The sequence below is a fragment of the Gymnodraco acuticeps genome, unplaced genomic scaffold, assembly GCF_902827175.1.
Source record: "Gymnodraco acuticeps unplaced genomic scaffold, fGymAcu1.1, whole genome shotgun sequence".
Classification (NCBI taxonomy): Eukaryota; Metazoa; Chordata; class Actinopteri; order Perciformes; family Bathydraconidae; genus Gymnodraco; species Gymnodraco acuticeps.
This window is the reverse complement of record NW_022990779.1, coordinates 255,372-264,736: the sequence shown is the minus strand read 5'-3', so window position 1 is coordinate 264,736 and position 9,365 is coordinate 255,372.

The window sequence follows — 9,365 nt, the reverse complement described above, 5'->3', positions numbered from 1 at the left end:
GCCTAGTCTACGTACAGATCACTCATTTTGAAATATTAAACTTAGTTTTATTTTCTTTAATTTGTCATCCTCATGTAGAATGCTATCACAAAACACACATTTGGTTGTTTATAGCATAAAGAACATCTGATTTAATGTGAGGTAGGGAAATAATCATTTGAGTATGTGTATATAAATATGTAATTTACAACAGCTGTAAGATGCTTGAAAAGCTGGAAAATGCACCTTGAAAATGCTTGAAAAGTGCTTGAATTTGACTTTGGAAAAGGTGTAAGAACCCTGCTTGCAGGGCTATCCTGGGGGGAGATTGTTTAGTTATAATAAGCCGAAACAATCAAAGACTCCTGGGATTACTACTGAAGATGTGTATTAGAATTGTTATATGTGAGTGATAGTAAAAACACTACTATGATAGCTATCACTCAACGTCATTTAATTTGTCTTGGGGTCTAAGGTGGGAATTGGATCTGCCTCGGTGGAGAGCAAGGATGGCCAGTGCATTCAGTCCTGTAGCCGTCTTGGCAGCAGGATTCAAACCCTTTCTTCCCTGACTCAGCGAGTGCCCCATGTTCTCATTTCTGTGGCAGGTTCGCTCTCTGGTGGCCCCTTATAATTCACTGCCTGATACTCTCTCCCCCTCATTATAATTATAATCCTAACCGTCAAACCCTTTCCAGGTCGTAACCTAAAATGGACGCCCACGTGCTTACTCCTCCTCATGCCTTAAAACTAAAATGGCGGCCCACTTGAAATTAATTAAGAGAACACGTGAATTGTAAATGAATAAGGAGACAACATAACAATTTGGAATGAACATTTTATTGGGGTTACAAAGGTCCAACATAGGATTAAGAAAATACATGGCAACTTACCTGCTCACTGTGACATACGATAGCTTCACGAAACTCACAGACAAATAAGCTCCTCCCACACCTATATATACAAGAGTGCAGAAGCCCTTTTCGGCTCACTCAGTCCTGATGCATGGCAGCGAAGGCATCTCTCCTGCTTACTCGTCTCTGATATCCTCCTGAATGCTGAAAGCACAAACGCACAGCTACATGTTACAATGATGAAGAATTGTGATGTAGAATCTTGAATACTGAAAGTATTCAGTGCTGTTTTAATTGTTCCCTATATTGCCCCTATGCCCTGTAAGGTGTCCTTGGGTGTTATGAAAGGCATCCCCCAAAATAAATGTATTATTATTATGAGGTAGCCCTCAGCAGTTCCCCTTTTATCCGCCTCTCTGACCTCAGTGTTGGTCATGTTGGCATACACGCCCGGACGGTGGCCAAATAACAGGTACTGGGTGATAGAGGTCGGCTTGCTGGCCATCAGGTCGAGAAGTTCCGCCTGGCTCGGCAGACGTTCCAGTTTGTCCCTCTTCACATTAAACTGGTGGACAGTGACTGCATTCTTCATGCTTTTCATGTTGGATTTCACCTCTCTGATTATGTTGGTCATATCAGACTGGGTGAGCCTGCACCTCCGGAGCTTTGACTCAGACATGTACCTGTAGATTTTGTGTGAATACAACTTTTTAGAATTGCACTTGTATTATTATAATTACTTATTGATAAATTAAGCAGTTATAGCCTTGATATTCTCTTAAACGTAGATTTTGACACGGCCCATCACAGTAGTGACTACTAAATGAAAAGATAGAATTGATATACATTTTTTTTCTGTATGACTAGCTATGTAGATATTCTGTATGACTTTCCTATGCAGTGCGAATGAGTGTCTCCACTTGTTAACCAACCTCTCCCGTCTGCTCCCTGCGCTTCACCTCCGTACTCTGAGGTCCTGTCTTCCTCTACACCATATTGTTGGTAGTTTTTGGCTCTGACGCGATGAGCATAGTTACCCTCCATCAGATGTCTGTGGACACTGGAGCCCGGCACGAGAGGAGCGGGTTTTAGCCTTTGCTCTAGCTTTTCCGCCGGTTTTGGCTCTTCCACTCATTTTCATGTACTTTCAAAGTCGGTACAAAATAAAGTATTCATCCAACCGAATAAACCTCCTTTTTTATTTTTTTCAAAGAAATTCTTGTCTATTTTTATTCTCCGTCATACCTTATCTCCATGGGAGCCCTTACCGGCCTTGGATTCCATGTCTAAAATCCTCTCTCCCATGCTACCTTCCTCATCCCTCCGAGCTCCTAAACATCGGGCTCTGATGATGCACCTCCATAGGAGTAATCCGAGTCTACACTCTGTCGGACCCGGTTCTTTTGTTGAGAAGGCTGCGGGCACCTCCGATAGTAACGTGGATATGACCGGGCATTCCCAGCGATGCACCTGTGCCACAGCACTAAACGGGTCTTTCAACACTCGCTGGATCATGGATCATTGAACGGATCCCTGATCGGTCATGTCCCAGGATCGGAGACATAGGTGGTTTATTGCCGCAGGTGGTCCAGACACAGAGGAAGAGCACTCTGAACACCCACGATCTCATCTTCTGTGTAGTCAGTCTCGAGGTCGGCTCCATCCCCCATTCCGTGTGTGATATAGTCGGAGATCATCTTCTCAACGACTGCTCTGGTACGCGGGTCCTCTTTAAAGCCACGGTAATCTTTCAGTGAGTCGTTCCCTAGACTGATCAGGAGGCAACCGCAGATCCATGAGAGGTTCCTGTAATTGGCAGACTTTACGGCCGTCGTGTCCCCTTTATATCCATAGTGAGGATTGGCGGCCACAACTTGCAATGCATTCAGAGCCGCAGTCCACTCCGTATGGTACAACCGCTGCACCAGCGGCCATGGAAATAGGTGATGGTCCCTGATCGCCTCCGCGATTGTGTCCAGCCCGACCATTCCAGTCCCAGCCGCCTGTGCCAAGCACACTCTCAGTCTCACACATCCGCCAGGCAGGCATGCAGACCAGTGAGCGAGAACTGCCCCAATTGATCGGTTGTCGATGTAATGGCTGAAGTTATGCCAGGTCAGAGCCACATCATCCCTCGTCAAATTGGCCACACAGGGCATGGTTGACAACAAGTCTGCCTGGAATTTGGCCAGCTTCTTCTGTGAGATGTCCCCTCTCAGACCAAATGAGACCATGCAAAGCAGGATGGAGTACACGAGTGTCACGTGATTGATGCTCATCCCTCATTACCTCATTACAAATTCGATGAACATCGGTAATTTTCAATTTTGGGAGCTCTTGTAAACACCAGGTGTAGAACGTCGCCATTGTTGTTGTTGTACCGGAAACAGTTGGGCAGTACTACGCACAATGCGGAAGTGACTGTGCATGTAGCCTATTGTTCCACGCTTTCAAATATAACATTTTCGTTCGAAAGAGCCTTTTTGACGGAGTTCAGAATTTTAACCTTCTTCTCCTTTTTTACGGCCAAAGACTCTCCTTTTACACACTCACATGGTGTCAAGTTACATTTACATTCTGCTAAGCATTCATCTTCACTGCTGCGACATATAAATGTACTAGCCGTAGCTGGCCTGGGGAAATTCAATCGACAAACAGTGGGTTTTTTCTTACACGTTTTAGAGTGTCTTTTGGAATGCTGTTGCACAGATGTCACATGTCCTTTAACGGCTCATCTTGTGATGGTAATTCACATGTCACACATGTGTCGATGAATTTAATCCCCTCTTCATCTGTATTCTTATCAATTGTGGGTGCATTCTCAATCCAAAACAAGCAATGCACATGAGGTGATCCACGCTGCTGACATAGTCTACAATCTTGCCAATTGGGTGTGAAGGGGACATAAGAACTTCTTTCAAAAAACTATTCCATCTAACAATGAAACATCCTCGCCGCTGTCACAGGATTACGACGCAATAGTTCACATCTGTCTGCCCAATCTAAATCTTCAGCGGTCTATGTTCTACCTTCCTGTTGTAAAATAGTGTTGAGTAGATTTGTCCACCTAAGATCAGCCGAAGAGAATGAACAAAACCAGGTAGGCACACCAAGTTGACGCACACAAGCTAGGAGGTCATTCTGTGCGCGCTGCCAAAATCCTGCAGTACTCTAATAGGTGAGAGACAACGAAAGCCATCATCAAATTGCAACAGTTTTCTTATGGTTTCCTGATTCAACAAATTATCTTCCATCGGTTTGGATGGAAAGCCTGCTTTGCTTTTTCACAATGCAATAGACACACTGGACAATACCTGTTGCACCTCAGACAAATACTGAGTACAACAAATGTATTTTGTGCAAACCTAACATCAGCATTTAAAACATGCATATTAAAATAGCGTGATAATGTTATCTTGGTAGGTGTTAAAGCCCAGTGGGAGCAATACAGGAAAGCATTTTGCTTCCTTGGAAATGTCTGCTAACAGCCTCACAGGACTATTGCCCTCTGCTGGAGCGACATTTAATGTGCTATCAAAATACTGATCCAACATCAACATCAGACGTTTCGTTAGTTGGCAAATCCATCAAGGTCAGATTGTCTACAAAGTCATCATCCTGTTCCCTCCTAAACTCATTAAGCAGAGCGTCATCAAGTTCCTCAACCTCGGGAACCCGTACAGGAATGCATGAACTTTCTTTTGCAGGACTATTGCCTTCTGATGGGGCCATGTTCAGTTCTCTCTCTGAAAACTGATCCGCAATTTCCGGATCAGTTTCCACAGCCATCAAATCCATGTCCTGAAACAAACATGGCTGTTCCTCAGCAGCCTCTGATGATGTTTCCTTGGTGTGGGTTTGTTCATTCTCTTCTTCCTCCCTACAAAACTCATTTGACCGAATTTGATCAAATTCAACATCCCTATAGTGCTTATTGTTTATTTTTAAACATGTCACGCTTTATGTGCATTGTGTCTGCAAATTGATATTTAAAATGACCTTTGAAGGTCATCTTACGCTTTAACTTTACTCGTAAGATTGAACCTTCCATCTTTGAGCGATATTGGCTGGAACACACGTCACCGGTCCATGTACTCCATTTTGCCCACCTTTTCTTAAATGCTATATGTTTGGCAATGAAGTGCTGCTCTCTGCTGTTCAAACAAGCCAATTCTGGGAGAATGGGGTGTACTGCCAGATTATTTAGAGCGCATTCAGGTGGCATCACACCTCTCTAAAGTTTCTTATCACAGTTGCTGCAGATCCAAAGCTGCCCTCTCCCAATTTCAATCCCCACACAGGGTACTTCACAGTCATCAGTGTACATATGTTTCTCTGAAGCATTTATTAGCTAGTTCTTGATCCTTATAATTCTCTTTTTTACAGTGCAAGGCCTGATATTCAAATAACAACCTCTCGCAGCAGCTACATACAACAACTGGTCCATTCTTAACTTTGGCCAAAAACTGCTGCATTACAAAATCAAATACCTCTATTTTTTTTTGCATTAGTTGCCTCTTCAATTTGTTGCTAGCTGTTAGTCGCTTCTTACAATCTGGATTACCGTGATACCTTTTTGAACTCATGGATTTTACATTCTGCCTATATTTACGTTTGTTAAATGCTCTAACTTTCTCTCTATGTAAAACCTTTAGTCTATACATTATTTTACTTGAATCCTTTATCATCTGATTATGCAATGGGTCTTCATGGTATCTAACCTGAGTATGTCCAATTGCTCTGTTTGTAATCATCATCCTCACAATACCTTTTTCTAAGACCGACTCTTACTCTCTCTTGATAATCTGCATCACTATACTTTTTCATGGACGCATCCCTAATCCTTTGCTGGTACATTGTGTTGCTTTTATAATGCAGTTTCTTTATTGACCTGTATCTCTTTTTTAAATCTGTTGAACGACAGTGCCTACGACTGCTGTCACAAACGAGCTGAGGACCAAAATGCAGAACACGGGAAACCAGGGATAGTCAGTAACCAGCTTTATTGAAGACAATATGCTGGTAGGAGACAAAACGGCAGATAGTCGGCAAAGGGCTGGTCGGGGACAGGCGAGGGTTCCAGGAGAAAGCAGGACGGGAGTCGCAGGTACAGAACGGGTGTCGCAGGTACAGAACGGGTCAGGGAGCAGGCGAGGCAGGCTGGTCAGGGACAGGCAGGGTCGAAACCGGGAGAGCAATCTGGAGGGTAATGCGGGAAAGACTGGCATGCTGCAAAGTACGATCTGGCACTGAGGTGAAAGTGAAGTGGGCCTAAATACTAATGGAGCTGATGGGTGTAACAGAGTGAGAGAGAGAGACAGGGTGTGACTACCAGGTGACTAAGGAATGTTAATGCAGAAAATAGGTGAGTGAGAAAGCAGACTGTGACAACTGCAGCTGTTTGCAACACTCTCTGCATTCTTTTTAACCCCACCCTTCCCAGTACAGATATCAACACTGCTATACATACACCGTGTCTAACGAACCACCCACTTTACACAATTTAAAGCACCTTTGTTTATCATAAGGTATGATACAAAATCATTTTTATCAGTGTTTCAAGTATATTCTTTCTTTTGAAAGCATTGCAATATTACAAGTGTATTTGAGCACCCAGTTACTGTACTGCACATCCTGCTTTTCAAAGTCTATTACACTTTGTGCAGTGTTTTTTTCACTTCATTGCACAAAGGATTAAATTCAAGAGTGATTTTACTTACATCACTCTTTTCCACACAATCTGTCCCCAGCAGACGATGTACCATGCGTTTGTTCCGTAACCCTCCTTTTGCCTCTAGTTGTCCGTCTGACATTGTACAGTCTTGAACATGAAGTATCCACTTTGCAACACCCACAACAACTCTGCAAATTAGGTTGTTTTACACAGCAGTCTCATAATGGTTACCATTGCAGTTTTCCAAATAAACCCCCTGATTAGACAACTGCCCGTTCTCGCAACTATATTTAAGCCAGCGTGGATCACAATATGTGAATATATTAACTCCAAACAATCTGCTGCTGCTTGAATTTCTAATTCTGTTGCCCAACTGCCAACCTCACGCATTTTGGATGTGCTGAGGTATTCTAACATGGAGGAGGTCAAAATACGCTCACAAGTCACAGCATTGCTCTGCATTTGATGAACCACTGCACGCCTAATTATTGTGTGATGCCTTTGTGTACCACACACAGCTTGACTCACTGCTCTGAAGAAACAGTTTCCGGGTCCGTGTACTTTTTGTCAGTTTGATTTTTCGTTTAAACCAAAAGCCAAAAAACGAAAATACCAGCCTTTTTCCGGTTTTTCGTTTTTGATTTAAAACGAAAAAACGGAAAACCAAAGCCGTTTTTCCGTTGTTGTTGTCTGAATAAAAACACGGATAACGAGAAAACCTGACAAAAAAAGTCTGTACGTTTTGTTAGTTTGATTTAACGTTTGAACGAAAAAACGAAAATACCAGCCTTTTTTCGTTTTTTCGTTTTTGATTTAAAACGAAAAAACGGGAAACCAAAGCCGTTTTCCTGTTTATGTTGTCTGAATCAAAAACGGATAACAAGAAGACCTAATAAAAAAAACGGTCTGATTTTGGTTTTTGATAACAACAATTTTCCATTTTGTATTGAAGAATGAAGTAAAGCAGTCCGGTGGACCGGAAGTTAAAGACCATATTTCAAAAATAAAAGACACGAGGATATGCTGTAAAAGTTAAATCCTGGAACCCAGAAGTCTGACGAGGATAAGTTTATCTCTGCATTCACATGCAGATATGCGTTTATAGAGATCAATACAAGTATGCAAGCACTGTGCATAGCTTTATTTAGCTGACTTCCGGTTTGTACTGTGTCGGTAAATCCAGTGTCCAGCTTGCCGTTGTGTGACAACCATAGACTGGTGACAGCGTCATGTTTGTTGCATACCTGCAAGATAAGATAAGAACTATCGCCCTACTTTCACCTGCACCCAGCAGCAAGCGGGAGAACGATATATACAGTCGACCCCTAAAACAGTTCACACAGTAAATGGAACAGTTGTTAATTTGTCCAACATTATGAATTTGATGTTTGTCTAAACTGCTAATTTTATTTTTATTTATTTTGTATGTAACCTTTATTTAACCAGATAAAAGCATTGAGATAGAATCTCATTTGCAATGCTGACCTGGCCAAGAAGGCAGCAACGTTACACATAACACAAACATATAAAATACAGAGAACATAACTAAGAAAACAAAAGACAAAAAAACAGTCACTACATTGTGCACATTAGGACAGTAAGAAGCTGACAGCTGAGTTAGAACAGAAAGACATGCAGGCCATAATCACTCGACGCTCAAAAGAGGAATGTGTGTGTAGGCTTACATGAACTGAAACATTGTCCATTAGTTGATTAATAAACAAGACATTCAAGTCAAAGTTTTAGGCATTTTCATTTGTAGCACGCTGTAAATATGGACTATGAATGAACACATGCAATGTGGAAACACACAAATAGGTTTATTCTCAATACTCATAACAGTATCAGACACAATGACTTTACTGAGAGTGAAGATGACTTGAACATAGTTACTGTATGGTACTGAAGACAACATACAGTATTTACCTCTTCCTCTAACTCTCTCTCCAAAAGTGGCCTCCATTGTTGTGCACAACAAAGTGTTCAAGCTCAGGTTTCTAAGTGATATCATTGGTTACATTGCTTTGAACATGTGCATTCTGGGTGCAGGGGCTTGATAATTGAGTGTGGTATTTCAGTGGCAGTGTTTTGCAAACAACACACAGGCTGTCGGTTTTGAATAACGTGTCAAATGTAAATAAGAGTGTGCAATTATTTGGTTAATCCAGTGTCCAGCTTGTGGCTGTGTGACAACGTCATGTTTGTTGCGATACCTACAAGATTTACCTGTGACAAATGTCAGCGATGTAAACAGCAATGTCGACCTACTTTCACCTGCACCAAGCAGCAAGCGGGAGACATGTTTCAAGTTGTGCTTGTGAAGTTACGTCTACAATTAGGAGGGTGAGTAATTAAGCTTTTATTTCTGTAACGTTAAACTTATTGTTTTTCTTCAACAAGTTTGACTACAGTGAAAGACAGAGGAGGGACAGTATGTGCATTCTTAATGAACATACTTTGTATTTTAGTGTCAGGGTGTTATGCTACAGGTCCATGAGGACAGGCCCCACAGTGAGGTCAGGATGAAGTGTTAGTCTTAGTTACCGTCTGGCTCAACATGTTCCTGGGGATTTGGCTCATTTCAGACAGGTTAGACACAGCCAATAGTAAAACATTAACTTTAATATAACTAGCACAAGGTAGCTACTCCCCAGAAATGGACTGACTGGTCTGTGTGTGCTGCACAGAGGTCACAGTTGTGTTTTGTTCCTGTTCGGTTGTTAGTCATTTTTCTTCGTTCATAGTATACAAGTAAATCAATTCATATCAGTATAAGAAGTTGTAAGTATAGAAAACATTTAGGAACAAATATATGACTTATTTACTCCTTAAAAGAGCACAATGTTATTAAACCAAAA